Source organism: Pleuronectes platessa, chromosome 2 (genome assembly GCF_947347685.1).
Source record: "Pleuronectes platessa chromosome 2, fPlePla1.1, whole genome shotgun sequence".
NCBI classification, from domain to species: domain Eukaryota; kingdom Metazoa; phylum Chordata; class Actinopteri; order Pleuronectiformes; family Pleuronectidae; genus Pleuronectes; species Pleuronectes platessa.
Window position 1 is genome coordinate 4561027 of NC_070627.1, and position 16482 is coordinate 4577508.

The window sequence follows — 16482 nt, forward strand, 5'->3', positions numbered from 1 at the left end:
AAAAGTAAAAGACAAGTTATATTGCCTCTTTTTATCTCTGCTTCAATGCACAATAAACATCCTTTCACCGACTTTGCTTGAAAACCTTACAGGGGAAAACATCTCCTCCTTGGTGAAGGTAAATCAACAATTTACACAAGTGGACACAGTGGAGACAACCACTAGAAACTGAACTGTCATATTTACAGGATCTCACAGTACTAAGCGTTTTTAAGTGTCAGAGGAAACTGTGCAATAAATATTTAACCATATTTAATAGAAAACTGAATAAGTAAATCTGTTTGTATGTTGAAGACCACTAACTCAGAACAACCACAAGGGGGACACCTTTCCTGGCGTCCTGGAACAGCAGCATGCTGGGAAACAACTGATGATGGGAGGTTCATAGCAGAGAAAAGTGACAGCCGTGAAGTGATTTCATAATTTTGACGTGTGATTTTTCAGTTTGGGGAGAGAACAGGGAACAATAGTTTTACGGTTTCCGACAGACGTAAACACACTACAAATTAAGAAAACAGAGGCAACGGAACAGAAAAAATCCTGCTTTGGAACATTTATAAAACTTGCTCTCATGTATATTATTTTAAATCAACTTCATCTCCTGCACATCACAGGAAGCTTCGGGACTGTTTCACACCAGCACAACCTGTTTTTTGGAGGAAACTTAATTTGTATTTTCTTTAACATATCAATCAATCAAATATTATTTGTATAGCCCATATTCACAAATCACAATTAATTTCATAGGGCTTTAACAGGGTGTGACATCCTCTGTCCTTAACCCTCAGCAAGAGTAAGGAAAAACTACTAAAAACCCTTTTAACAGGGTAAAAATACGTAGAAACCTCAGAGAGAGCCACATGTGAGGGATCCCTCTCCCAGGACGGACAGAAGTGCAATAGATGCCACGTGCAGGACAACATCATCAATAATCAAAGTCTCTAGCAGCATTTGATGAGGGTAGACATCCCGGAGGATAACCCCAACATGGCATGCCAAGCAGTCCCGCTGCAATCACAGTCCATGCTCAGCAACCATCCAGACCACGATCCACCATCCAGACCAGACACCACTCCAGTCCTCAGTCACCGTCCACCGCCGCCCACCAGGACCCATCACGAGCCACCACCGCGGTCCTGGTCCACCGCCCGTGCCCAATGCCAACGCGACACAGGGTCCGCCACCAGCACCACGATCAGCCCACATCCGCCACACTTGTTCAAACACCGCGACCCCCGGTGCGCGATCAACAAACCGCAATCCATGGTGCGGCCACAGAGGCCCTGGAACATATCAGAGCTTAACACGTTGAATTTAACTCAGACATGGGAGGGACTTTGTGTTTATTTATTATTATAGGTGATATATTCTTAAATGCTTACTTCTGAAGTGACTCATTTGTTTTAAGTCTTCCTCTCTGTTACTCGTGTTGTTGTAAATATTTGAAGATTCACTGTGCACACATGGAAGAATGTCTTTAGTTGCCCACATTGAGTTAAATGTAAGTGAACCACTGAGGTCACAAGTTCACGTTTATGTTCAGATTTTCTCACCTTTTTCAGTCATGAGATCAATACATGTTAAAGATGCTGCTTTGAATCAGTGTTTCCTTCACTTTAGTTTCACTCTGCTGCTGCTGCTGTGTCAGAGGTCACTCCACTGCTCCTCTGCTCTCTGTCACTCCCTCATCTCAACCTGCTGTGGTTATGTTTTTATTCTTCAATCTTCTCAACAAATCCCATGAAGATTCCAAAGACTTCCAACTGAGTCTGAGATGAGGTGACATGACGACATCACAGTTCTTAATTTGGTGACTGAGGAGAATCGGATCAAACTTTGTTCCTTTAAATAAAAACCTGTTAATTTGACGTGTGGAGGTGTTTACTGCTGCGCCTGAACTGAACCTGCAGTGACGACCTGTGTCCACATGGGGGACCTTAAACATCAGCCAATGAACACTGGCCACAAAACACGCTCACGCCCAACCACACACAGTCATGCGAGTTCCCTTAACTGCAAAGAGGAGGCTGGAAAGTGAAAGTAAACTTGTTCAGAGCAGAGGAAGCAGAAGTGAAGTCAGAGTTTGGTGAGTATTTGAACAACATCCGTATTTTATTGTAATCGGCTGAGTCCAGCACATTAAACCTACAACTTGACAGGGTTTGTTCCACTAACAAATCCAAGAGCAGAGGAGAAATCTGAGCGCTCCTCCACATGGGAGAGCTGAACAGATCCCTTTTACATAATCGGCCTGTTTTATTGAGATCTTATCGAACTACTGATCTAATCCCAGAGCCTCTGTGATTAAATATAAAATAATATTGAATCAGACTGTGGATAATAAGTAAAACATTATAAAGAAGAAAGATTTTAATTTCAAGCAACAGAACAAGAGACTGGTGTCATTGAGAAACTTCCTGTTTCCACAGACTTATTTCACGTCATGAAAGTGCCTCACCACAGAGTCTGACAATATCAGAGCAGTCCACCTGTTCCGACGAGTTATGTTGTGATCATGTAATATGTAATGTTTGTTTGATGAGAGAGAGAGAGAGAGAGAGAGAGAGAGAGAGAGAGAGAGAGAGAGATTTGGTTATTAGGACACGTACAGGACTGACGTTGACTTTGTATTTGTTGGATTCGCTTTAGAGTTTATGAGACACATGTTTAAACCTGCGACACAACACGAGACGTGACGTGACGCGCACGGTCAGGACATCAGGGTCAAAGTGACCGGAAAGATCCAGTCATGATCCGACATCATCGATTAATACCTGAATACATGAGCTCATCAGTTCATGTGAAGAGGGACAGAGACGAACACGCGCTCAGGCTCCTGCAGACAGAAGAGTTCCTCCCGCAGATTACGACTTAACGCGCTGTTTTAACTTCATTGTTGCAGAAGAAGCGACGCCCCGTTTATCCACAAACATTAATATGAATTCAGAAGGTTTTTTATAGAGATGATGAGGATGAGAGGGCGTCAATTTAATAGTTATTTATTACATTTGGTAAATTCATCAGAAAATGTAATTATTGCAGTCTATCTACTATTTTGATTTAAATAAATGGAGTTTTAATATACTTAGCATTTAGTAAAAAGGGTATGATTACATTTTGTAAGGCAGCCTTGCCTTGTGCGTAGGCATGGTCTGAGGAAGTTCTAATTTATTTTCAGTTACAAATACATTTAGGTACGAACTTATGGATTGATTGAAGGCACATATTTGTGTGTCCGCACTGTTGGCAAATGAGGTTGTGTTTGTGTGTTTCAGCTCTCTGTCAATGTCATGTTTTTCCTCTCAGACTGAAGATGAGTAGTTATGAGGAGGAAGAGGAGGACAGAGCAGAGTCTCCAGTGTTCAGCTGTGTGTCTCTGAAGAGTGACATGTCCAAATATATTCCTCCAAACTTCAGTAATGAACCTGGACCCTCACACACAGAGTAAGAGACCTGCTACAAACATGTGAACCTCCAAACTGAATCCTCAAAGAATGATGAGTGAATGATGTGTTCTGAATAAAAACATGTTTGTGTTTGCAGAGGTCAGGACTACGGACTGAGAGCAGGGTCTCCAGGGTCCAGCTGTGTGTCTCTGAAGAGTGACGGGTCCAGAAGAGAGCCTCCAAACTTCAGTAATGAACCTGGACCCTCACATACAAAGTAAGAGACTGTTTCTACTGTGAACTGAAGAGGATTTAGTTTCCTCTAGTGCAGGGGTTCCCAAAAATGTTCAGCCTGCGACCTCAAAAATAACGGTGCCAGAGACTAGCGACCCCCCCACGACCCTGGATGTGTTATATAACGTTGCGCAGAGCCACACACAGGCACTACTAGGCCTATGCAAACACGGGCAGTAATAAAACACAAAAGAACAACAGCCTTACAGCCATGATATTATTTTATAGTAATTTAAGAAATACAATATAACCAGAATACAGGGAATCTCCCTGTATAAACAGCAGGGCTGAGAGAGCATATATTGTCAGTATAAAAAAGTGCGCAGGGGATGTCTGTGCTCGTCTGTGTTCATAACGAGCAGCAGACACCTTATTGCTGCCATGTGCCAAAACATTAGGGTTATTGATTTTAGCCTACACATAATTGTTTTTCTTAATCACACCAATGAGATAGGTGGGCAATCTACATGGAGCAGAGCAAGTCCAGTCTCGGCTTTATTTTGGAGACGGCGACTCGTAGATCAATCTCCACGTTTAGCTGCGCTCTGTATTTATTCTTTACGTACGTCAGGGCTGAGGAAGTATTTTCGTGTGTGGAATTTATGCTCTGCGCCACTCGTAAGACTCTCGCTCTCAGTCCTGCCTTTTCCCCCAGCATCACTCCAGCCCTGGCCCGACACACACCAAAATAGTTTTACGAAGATAGTCCCTCTTCTTTTAGTTTTGTAAACAACAAAGAAAAAGGAAAGAACTGATGGAAATATTTTTATTGCATGGTTTATTTCTAATTTCAACTCATATTTATGTATATATTTATACAATAATGGGTTTAACTTTCCATTTGAAATTATTTTTAAATTGTATTTGTTTTTTAGACGGCATCTCGAGACCTCCCCTCTGTGTCTCGCGACCCTTTGTGAACCCCTGCTCTAGTGTGGCCCCTGCATTAGGACAACTCCTCAGTGAAATTGTTGACTGATCCCTCAGAATCACTCAAGGAGCTCAGACCTCCACCAAGAACCAACACGATCCTTATGAAACTGTTACGCCCTGAAAAGGGGAGATATTGTTGTATATTTAGCTAATATATCTTTCTAACATAGTTATAAACCATGTTGACATGCTGACTTGTATGGCGCCCAATTCTACACTATTCCAGATGGTTGTGTTAGTTTTCTCCCTTCTTGGAATGATCTTTGACCTGCCAATGGATGAGTAAAGAAGGAATGTTCTTCAACAGGCTCTTCAACTTTAGATGCAAAACATGCCCCTATTTAGTCAGGGATGTGATGTCATTTTATCTCTAGTTTAAAAAGGGTACACCCCCCCCCCCCCCCCCCCCATAAGAATCCTTGTCATGTCATGTAGAGCTCGTCCTGACCTGTAATACTTCCATGTAATAAAGTATTGTATACATGTAAGCACTGGGTCCGAGGTTTCCTTCATTCAACATCAATTTCGTGCATAAAGCTCCCAACAATTAAATGCATTTTCTTAACTTTCCAATATAGTTTTCTTTCCCTTTTCTTTTACAGGCAAGTAAAATAGGAAGTACATTATAATTTCTCACTCTTTCTCAAAACATGTGAAATCAGATGTAACAGGTCAATATTCCCCTTCCGGACTCAGCAGGCATGACTAAACAATCACAAGTGTTATCTTTAAAAAAATACACAATCAGTAGAGTGTAGATTAACTTCTGTGTCAGGAGGGTATCTTATACCTTAAAATAGTTTTTAACCTTGTTACCTCTTTTTAAAACATTTTAACCTTTTACACAGGAGTTCAACAGTTTAACCTCTTTCACAGGAATTTTAACACCTAAAGTTATTACCTTTTTATACATGAATTCCATTCTTCTGTATGACCCTATGAATCTTTTTTATTTGCTATTGAACTTATATCAATGATCAGCTTCCTTATAAAATCAATCTATCTCAAAACCACTTGAAAGTCACTAGATTCTCATTTCTTTATTTGGTTCTGCACCAAATTTCACCTACTCATAAACAAGAAGTAGAAAGAAAACCTCCCCTGATCTGGTTCACAGATCACATCCTTCCACCAAGTTTTCTGGTTATCTGTAGCTTTTTATAGTACCACTAACGAACCAACCAACACATCAACATACAGGTTGAAAACAAAACCTCCTTGACAGAAGAAATGACAACCTGTGACTGTGACATTTGAATATCAGGAAATGTCTTCACAGAGCGAGGAAGAGGAGTCAAGTTTCTGAGGAGGAGCAGTCGTCCTGCTGTGCTTCGTGTCAGGACGTCCTGAAGGATCCAGTCTCCACCAGCTGTGGACACTGGTTCTGCAGACAGTGCATCACCTCATACTGGGACCAGTCTGGTTCTTCAGGAGACTCCTCCTGTCCCCAGTGTGGAAAAAGATCCAGAACAGGAGCTGGAGCTCAGATAGCCGGTCAGAGCAGCACTGTACATGTGTCTGCTGATGTCTTCACTTCTGACAACAGCACATGTTATTTTATTTATTCATTTATTTTATTTCTTCATACAGTATCAACATTTAACACTGTTATCGAACCACAGAGTTAAAGAACTTTTATTTTCTGTAGTTTTTCTGTATCTGATGAAAACAATCAGCAGATTCTCAGATTCTCTCTCTCTGACATTGTTTCTTGTCTTTCAGCAGATCCTGGTCTGCAGGAGGTTTCAGATGAACATAAGCTCAGTGTGAGGAGGACATGTGAACATGTGACTGAAGGAACTGATGAAACAGGAAGTAGAACCCTCCTCAACAGGATCTACACTGAGCTTTACATCACTGAGGGACAGAGTGAAGAGGTTAATACTCAACATGAGGTGAGGCAGCTTGAAACGGCTTCCAAGAAGAAGATCCTCCACGACACTCCCATCAAGGTCCAGGACATCTTTAAAGCCTCCACTGACCAGCAGAGCAGCATCAGAGTCGTCCTGACCAACGGAGTCGCTGGCGTTGGAAAAACCTTCTCGGTGCAGAAGTTCACTCTGGACTGGGCAGAGGGTTTAGAAAACCAGGATGTGGATCTGCTGGCTGTGCTTTCATACAGGGAGCTGAACCTGGTGAAGGACCAGCAGCACAGTCTTCTCACGCTGCTCCGTGTTTTCCATCCAAGCGTTACAGAAGCTCACTGTAGAGACGCTCGCTGTCTGTAAACCTTTGTTCATCTTTGACGGCCTGGATGAAAGCAGACCTTCTCTGGACTTCAACCACAGGGAGCTTGTGTCTGAGGTCACACAGAGGTCATCAGTCAACGTGCTGCTGACAAACCTCATCCGGGGGAATCTGCTTCCCTCGGCTCTCGTCTGGATAACCTCCAGACCTGCGGCAGCCAATCAGATCCCTCCTTCATGTGTTGACAGGGTCACAGAAGTACGAGGCTTCACTGAGGCCCAGAAGGAGGAGTACTTCAGGAGGAGATTCAGTGATGAAGAGCTGTGCAGCAGAATCATCTCACACATCAAGACGTCCAGGAGCCTCCACATCATGTGTCAAATCCCAGTCTTCTGCTGGATCAGTGCTACAGTTCTGGAGGACATGTTGACCACAGACCAGAGAGGAGAGCTGCCCAAGACCCTGACTGACCTGTACTCACACTTCCTGCTGGTTCAGACAAAGAGGAAGAACAACAAGTACGGTGAGGGACATGAGACGACTCCACAGCAGCTGACGGAGGCTGACAGGGACGTTCTTCTGAAGCTGGGGAGGCTGGCGTTTGAACATCTGAGGAAAGGAAACATCATGTTCTACTAAGAAGACCTGGAGCAGTGTGGTCTTAATGTCACAGAGGCCTCGGTGTACTCAGGAGTTTGTACTGAGATCTTCAGAAGAGAGTGTGTGATCTTCCAGAAATCAGTCTACTGCTTTGTTCATCTGAGCGTTCAGGAGTTTCTGGCTGCAGTCTACTTGTTCCACTGTTACACCGAGAGGAACACAGAAGAACTTGACAAATTCCTCAAAGTCTCCCTTGATGACCTCCTGAAGAGCACCATGGAGAAATCCCTCATCTGTACAAATGGTCATCTGGACCTGTTTGTTCGCTTCCTTCACGGCCTCAGTCTGGAGTCCAACCAGAGAATCTTAGGAGGCCTGCTGGGTCGGACAGAGAACAATCCAAAGATCATCCAGAGAGTCATCAACAACCTGAAGGAGATGGAGAGTGATGACATTTCTCCTGACAGAAGCATGAACATCTTCCACTGTCTGACTGAAATGAACTACCACTCAGTCCATCAGGAGATGCAACAGTTCCTGAAGTCAGAGAACAAATCAATGAAGAAACTCTCTGAGATCCACTGCTTAGCTCTGGCCTACATGCTGCAGATGTCAGAGGAGGTTCTGGATGAGTTGGACCTGAAGAAGTTCAACACATCAGACCAGGGTCGACTGAGACTGATCCCAGCTGTGAGGAACTGCAGGAAGGCTCGGTGAGTCCAGACATGATCGATAACATGTTCAATCAGTGGAGATGAGTCGTTCTTCGAAGACACTCAGTGTTAAATGATGCTCATTGTTTTGGGCAGCATGGTGTTGCAGTGGTCAACACTGTTAGTGCTGCCTTTCAGTGAGGAGGAGGTCCTCCTGGTGTCTCCAGGGTTTTCTCTGGGTTCTCCAGCTTCCTCCACAAACCATAGATATGTAGGTCGGTTGATTTCAGATTGGAGACTGAAATTCAGTGTCAGGTGAAATTGGCTCCAGCTCCCTGTGGAGACTAAATGATATGTGGCTACTGGCGTGTATGTGCATGCGTGTCCATATGTAAAATGTATGTGTATATATACATACAGAGAGTGAAATCCAATGTGATCACTGTGCTTGAGTTTGAGGGTTCAGCCATACCACCTATTGGGTGCAAGGGAGATTATTTTATACACTTTATGTATGTATATACTGTATAAAGATGAAGGTATCAATGGACAGTATATATGTTTGTGGAGGGGTTATTACCTTGACCTTTGACCTTGATCACCCAAATCTAATGAGTTCATCTGTCAGTCTAAATTTTTCTTTAATTACAGACTCGTTCGTTGTGGACTCTCAGAGACTCACTGTGAAGTCGTGGCCTCAGCTCTGAAGTCAGACCCCTCACATCTGAGAGAACTGGATCTGAGAGAAAACGAGCTGCAGGATTCAGGAGTGAAGCTGCTGTGTTCTGGACTGGAGAGTCCAAACTGTCGACTGGAGACTCTGAGGTTCTTAAATCTTTGAATGTTCACTTTTCCAACTTTTTTTCTTATTTCGTCATTATTTTTATTTCAATATAACTGAATTGTTACAGTTCTGCTATGCTTAATGTCCCTGAGTCATCTGTCTCACCCAGCCTGTCAGTCACGTCCACCTCATCCACCAAATCCGTCTGGTGCGCCGTAGAGAAAGGTCGCACTGACAATGGCCTCGCATGCACTACGCAGTTTTATGTCTACTGCGTAGATGTTGCCTGCCATGTCACAAGAATTTCACTGCTCCGATGACGCTGTCATTGGTCATGTGACAATAAACTTTGATTTGATTTGATCAACTCCGTTCACCTGCACTCACCTGGATTGAGGTCGAGCACTCGTCCTCCTCAGGTTTTCAAAATAAGAAACATTCTTATTGAGACACGTGGGACAGTTGATAACTTTAAACACTGTTTAATTACACAAACCTGCCCAGTTACCAAACACACTGAGAAGAAGGTGATGAATGAAACAATGGTCCATTATGTCGGATCTGATATTTATCTTCAGGTCACAGACTGAACTGAGGTCAGCAGCATGTTGAGAGTCTGTGTTGACATGATGACGATCACAACAACAGGAGGACACATTCAAATATTCATGTTTCTTTATCCAGGTTGAAGTACTGCAGTCTGTCAGAGATCAGCTGTTCTTCTCTGGCTTCAGCTCTGAGGTCAAATCCATCTCATCTTAGAAAACTGGATCTGAGTCTGAACAGGCTGCAGGACTCAGGAGTGAAGGAGCTGTGTGGTTTTCTTCAGAGTCCAACCTGTCGACTGGAAACTCTGAGGTCAGACATCATGTTGTAATGTTAAAGGTTCAGTGTGTAGAATTTAGTGACATCTAGTGGTGAATTGTGTTGTTCAGGCTGAATACCCCTCACCTCACCTTCCCCTTCCAAACATGAGAGAGAACCTGTGGTAGCTTCAGTTTTCATAGAAATTCAAAAGGTTTAGTTTGTCCAGTGTGGGCTACTGTAAAAAACATGGCTGACTCTGTAGATATGTGAAGTATTTAAATAAAAAGTATGTATATATAAAGTATATAAATATAGAGTATGTAAATATATAGTATGTAAATATAAAAGGCTCATTCTAAAGTAAAGGAAACAACAATTCGTACAATTTAGATGAAACAGTTGAAAACATCTCCAGAATAAGTTTATATTCAGTTTCTAACAATGGATCCTTTCACCTGAATCTTCCACACTGGAGCTTCAAGGTCAAAGTGCAGAACATGTGTTCCTAACAGTGAACTCTGATACAGAGCTGAGAGATGTTTGTAGAATGAGTGCTGAGGACAGAGTCAGGCTCAACGTGAATGAAATTTTACTGACAGATAAACAATTCAATGCTGGACAATGTGCACCTGTAATGTTTCTGTGGAAGCTAACCAGGATCTGTCCTGGTGGTCCTGTGGACTGACCACATGACAGCGTGACCATGGTCCTATGGTTACAGGACTTACACAGAGACGTCCATGCCTTAATCTTTTCACCAATAGATCTCTGTACCGCCCTGTTCTCGTGTTACTCAAGCTCCCTGCACCACTTTCAACTGGTAAAAAAAAACTGCTTCTAAGATCATCACCACTAGAAGAAAACACGATCATATAACTACTCTTTTCACATAGTAACTGTGGAACATGTTCACAACAACTTGACTCAGACTTCGTGTTTAGTCAAAGTCCTTTATTTTCACTTCCTTTATTTGGGACTGCAGTCTGTCAGAGATCAGCTGTTCTTCTCTGGCTTCAGCTCTGAAGTCAAACCCCTCTCATCTGAGAGAACTAGATCTGAGTGACAATGACCTGCTGGACTCAGCAGTGAAGGAGCTGTGTGGTTTTCTACAGAGTCCAACCTGTCGACTGGAGACTCTGAGGTCAGTTCACTGACTGACTTTTGTAGATCTAATATCTATAATACAGCATTTAAACACAATTTATCTCATTTAATTCTAATTTAACTAAATGTTTCTTCTTACATAACATGAATCCATTTATTTATTAATCTGTGACATTTTTAATATTCAGCTATTTGTTAAAACACAGTTTAGTTCTGGATTTCCTAAACTGATCTGCAGGACAGAGACCGGGTCCAAATAATCAATTTTTTCTGAATCAGAACTCATTTTTAGTCCAACATGTCTGATTTCATATTTATCTTCCATGTTATGAGTCTGTACTGACATGAATATGTGTATGTTATTGTCACACATGAACTCAGTTTAATTTACAGTTAAGTTTTATTCTTTGTCCAGGTTGTATCACTGCAGTCTGTCAGAGATCAGCTGTTCTTCTCTGGCTTCAGCTCTGAGGTCAAACCCCTCTCATCTGAGAGAACTGGATCTGAGATACAACGACCTGCAGGACTCAGCAGTGAAGGAGCTGCTTGATCTGGAGCAGAGTCCAACCTGTCGACTGGAGACTGTGAGGTCAGTAGATGGTTGGAGTCAGTCCACGCTGCTTCCATCAGTATTTTACTAAACAGTCAGTATCACAGTACAGATCCAGGGGTTTGTACTAAGAAGCAGGATTTGTTGTTATCAGGTTAACTTCAGGTTTAGTTTTTCAGTCGCTCGAAGCTCGTTCACTTCTTATCAGGGTAAGATCCGTTTTCGTTACGTCTTCGTTCCGTCTTAGTCATTGGAAAAAAGTCGTTTATTCGAATATTTTTCATCAGTTTTCGTCAACGAAATTAACACTTGGTCATACGCAGTAAACCCCACCCCTTTTCTGTGCACATGCTCAGATCTTGATGAGGAAAACCTGAGGTAACTTGAGGAGCGTCATGTGACCACTAAGCCTGACTGTGTTTGTTAGGTTAAGTTGAGCTGATCTCAGAAAGATCTCCTGGACATGTTGAAGTGGCTTCGTAGTTCAGTCCTCAGTGTTTCCTCAGTGAAGCTGTGAGAGGAAAATGAGGACAGACGTCGGGATTGGACAGAAACACAGAGAGAGAACAGTCGGCCAATCGCAGGAGCCAGAAGCTGCTTGTGATCATTTGATTGAGTTGATGTGAAGACGACAGTTGTTGTTGTTTTCATGTGAACAGGAAATGAAGCTGGACCACAGCTGACAGCCTCACCCTGCTGCTCTTTCTACTGGAAGAGCTGCATCTGTAAACACTGATGTCTTCTTCTCTCAACAGATTGATTGATCTTCATACAGAGGCTGGAGCAGAAGCAGATTGAGTGTAAAGCAGCTCTGACTGGGCCTTGTTGCTGGGAGGCAGAGAGGAGACGGAGCTCCAGAAGAATCAGAGGAGGTGCACAGCTCTGAGATCAGCTCCACTGTCACACAGTGTCCATTCCACCATCCTCCCTGTGTGTTCCTGTGGATGTGACACAGCTTCATCAGTGGAGCTGCTGCTGCTCTGACCTTTGACTCAGTGTCTGCAGACACACTCACGCTTAATTCACATGAAGAATCAGTTTATTGAAATGACATAACACCAGGCAAAATATATAAACACTCTATAAACACTCACATATAGTGTTTTTAAGTTTTCAATTATTATTCTCACCTTTCTCAATATATCTCAGTGTGTGTATAACCACATTCTGTGTATCTGATTGTTTATGAGCTTAAAGTTCCTGGATTAACGTCACAAATTGATTTAGTTCGACACAAAGTTAAACACATTTAAATCACTTTGGGTTAAAAATCTGAGTTTTGTCTTTGACACAAAATATCAAAACGCTTGACTTAAAAATGGGACGTTTTCATTTCTGCATCAGGTGCAGAGCGGTGGATGCTTTTCTACTCTTTGACCCACAGGTGGCGATGTAGTATAACAGCAGAACATCCCAGTCAAAGACTTTCTATTCAGTCTATGAGTCAAACACATGGATCATTTCCTCTGTGACGAACCAGATATAACAAAAAGTCAAAGAAAAGTTATGTTGTCTCTACTTATCTCTGCTTTAATGCACAATAAACATCCTTCCACCAACTTTGCTGGAAATCATTACTATTGTTTTTCTTTAATCTTGCAAACAAACCAACAAACAGGTGAAAACATCTCCTCCTTGGTGAAGGTAAATTAACAACTAACACTATTTGACACAGTGGAAACAACCAGAAGAAACTGATCTGTCACATTTACAGTATGAAGAAGAGTCGATAAAGATCAGAGCATTTTCAAGTCTCAGAGGAAACTGTTTACCGGGTTGTAAATTATTGCTAAAATATTTTCTAAAACAATGACAAAAATCTGTGTTTGTATGTTCTCGTCCACCAACAGAGAAACCACAAGGGGGGGACTGTAGCAGGCCTCTATGAACAGAAGCATGCTGGGAAATAACTGATGAAGGGAGGTTCAATGCAGAGAAAAGTAGCAGCATTGAGTGATTTCATAATAAGTTTGATATTTGAGTTTGGTGAGGGAACAGGGAACAATAGAAGATACGGTGGCCGAGAGACACAAACACACTGCAAATGGAGAAAACAGATGCAACATCTTGATCAATATTACGACACACGCGCTGCAAAAAGTATGGCCACGGTCTACGTGCGTTACAAACAGGTGGAGGCTCTGACGGGTGGAGACAAGCTCACGCTCCACAGACTGAACCGCCTCCCTCGGGATGTGCGTGGTCGCCAACTTCTAGGAGGATGCCGCTGATCCTGGATCAGTTCACAGCTGTGCAGGTCCGGCAGTGTGTGTGTGTGTTTGTGTCGGAGCAGAAGACCACGCTGTTCTCCAAGCACCTGTTGGGTGCGTTGCTCACCTTCGGGGTCGGGGCTCTCTACATCCTGGTTCAGACGCTGCTGTCGCTCAAGATGCAACCTCACGTCCACAGCAGGAGCATCTACCCGATCCGCCTCAGCATCGGACCCTGGACCCTGAGCAGCATCATCTCCAGTATCCAGGACGACCGGATCTTGAATGAGCGTCTGTTCTGATCCCGGAGCAGCGCTGGTTATAATTATGCAGCGGCAGCACATCGCTAAGACAATGATAGTAACACAAAACATGAACCAGTTATTTTATTCTGTGCATCCCACCCACAGTCAGTTTTTCATAATTATGAGATACTAATTCATAACAATGAGATACGAAATTATAATAATTAGACAGTAAGTCATAATTATGAGATACAAGGTTTTTATTTTCTTCCTGAGAGTGGCAAAAATGGGATTCCAGGAATCAGTTTACAAATTAAATGATGATCGTTTTCTCCGTCGTATGGGCCAAGAAAAAGAAAAAGTCTCTCTGAGTCGGTGCATGCGTCATGATCAGAAAAGAAACAGCTGGAGTTTCATTTTTCCTCCACCACTCTGCTCTCACAAAACTTTAAAACACTTTCCGTCGAGCCTTCACCCAAAATGTGCTCTTCAGAAAGAACCACATTGTGGGTTGCGATATGCACCACACACCTCTGCGAGTCTGTTCTACATTGACGGTATTGAAAACAAAGCACAGAGTATGTATGCAAGTGGAGAATGACCTTCGTCTGGCACTGAGAGCCATACATCCTAGAATAGATAAGCCACCAGCCCGCCCCTCCCACTAGTGAGGGACCAGGTACACACACAGACAAACATACTTGAATGACAAGCACTGTTTATAACGGAGCAGAGACACTGAATGTCATGAATAAATAACAAAATAGAAAAACTAGAATATATATATATATGTATGTACGGTTAATTTTACAGTACAAAAAATGGGGTCACTTCTTAATAAAGTTTTATACTTTTAGCAGTGTCATTTTCTCCATTCTGGATGGGTTAATTGGCCTGACAGGACGGCAACTCCTATAGGCTGCGGAGGAGTTTATTTAGGGACACCTTAGCTCTCCTCTCTCTCTCTCTCTCTCTCTCTCTCGGAGTGCATGTTGGAGGAGGTCGGTCTGGCTGTGGGTGAGGTTGTGGGGTATGACAGTGTGAAGTCGGCCTCACATATGAACAGTGCTGTGGTTGTGTTTGTGGATAGCATTGAAAAAGCTAACCAGCTACTTGAGAGGGGAGTGGTGATTCAGGGCTCCTTCACACCTGTGTTGTCCCTGGCTAATCCGGTCAAGAAGGTCCTCATTTCTAATGTCCCCCCATTCCTGAAGAATGAGCTAATAGAGAAAGAACTGGCCAGACATGGACAATTAATGTCCCCCATAAAAATGATCCCCATTTACAGTAGATCTCCACACCTCAAACATGTCGTGTCTTTTAGGAGACACGTGTTTATGGTGCTCAAGAAAAGTGAGGAAGAGTTGAACCTGGTTTTTAGTTTTAAAGTTGAGGATTTCAACTACACGGTGCATGTAACATCAGGGAACATGAAATGTTTTGGCTGTGGGAAGGAGGGACACCTGATCCGCTTGTGCCCGGACAGAGCCGGTGGTGGCCAGTCGGCTGCCTCTGCATCGGGCCCCCCGCCTGCCATGGCGGGTGGTGACTCGGCTGCTCCTGCACCGGGGCCACCTCCTGCCTTGGCCGTTGATGGTTCCGCTGCTCCTGCACCGGGGCCCCCGCCTGCCCTTGCTGGTGGTGTTTCCGGTGCTCCTGCACCGGGGCCCCCTCCTGATTTGGCGGATGGTGGTTCGTCTGCTCCTGCATCGGGGCCCCCGCCGGCCTTGGGGGGTGCTGGGGCCTCTGTCCTGATGGAGCCGCGGGGCGACACACCAGGTTCACGGGGGGAGGACATTGAGGACGTCCATCAGGAGAACGAGGTCAGAAACACTCAAACAGACACTAGAGGAGCAGAGGCAGAGCTCTCTGATGAGGAGGATTTTTTGATGGAGGAAGAGTTTAAAAAACTGTCAGCCAAAAGAAAAAACCCAGAAAACAAGACAAATAGTGACCAAGCTACAAAAGTTTCAAAGAAAAACCCACCGTGTTCTTCCTCTCAGTCAGAGGAACGTTTAACAGAAACACAGGAGAACAAGCAGGTGGATGAAGAAGGTTTTCACCTTCACCAGCATCCGGACCTTTTTACAACAGACTAAGGGCTCAAGACTGGTTAACGTAGAGGACTACTTCCCTGATTTGAAACTTTTCCTCCACTCAGTGAGACACTCCGTGTTGAAGGATGAGGATGACCCGTGGTTCACAAAACAGGAGTTTTACCGCCTGAAAAAAATAATGGCAAAAATCCGAGCCCAATTGGCCACTTGATGTTTAAACCATGTCTGTTTTTCCTCGGTCTGTTTTGACCCTTTATGTTTTGGTCTAAAGACACTCTCATCCAACCTGGTCTGGAGACCAGTAGCCTGTGCCATACTAGAGCGTATGAAGTTTGTCCTTAGAGCCCAGCGTGAAGCTGTGTCTGTGTGTGTGCAACAGTGTCGGCGTCGCCGTGGATGCACGCTGTCCCTGCCTTATTTTAATGAATTAAACGTACGAGATAAGGAGGTGTTTTATGTTTGTAAGTGTTTTTAAATATTATAAATGTGTTTAAAATTGTGTGACCTAACTATAACATGGTTGTTTTATAGGGCTGCCTCCAGCAAAATAGTTACGGTCACTGTTTTTTCCCACTTTAAATTTCATTTAGATTATTTGGTTTGATTATTTGTTTCTTTGTTTTATTTTATTTTTGTTTTGTTTTATGGCAAGGTGCAATATATATGGTTGAC

The 16482-nt window shown here is 43.3% G+C and overlaps 1 pseudogene; it reads left to right on the forward strand.

Moving 5' to 3' along the window:
• The first annotated feature begins 1957 nt into the window (after window positions 1-1957).
• Window positions 1958-12858, forward strand: LOC128448012 (NACHT, LRR and PYD domains-containing protein 12-like; annotated as a pseudogene).
• Window positions 12859-16482: the final 3624 nt, after the last annotated feature.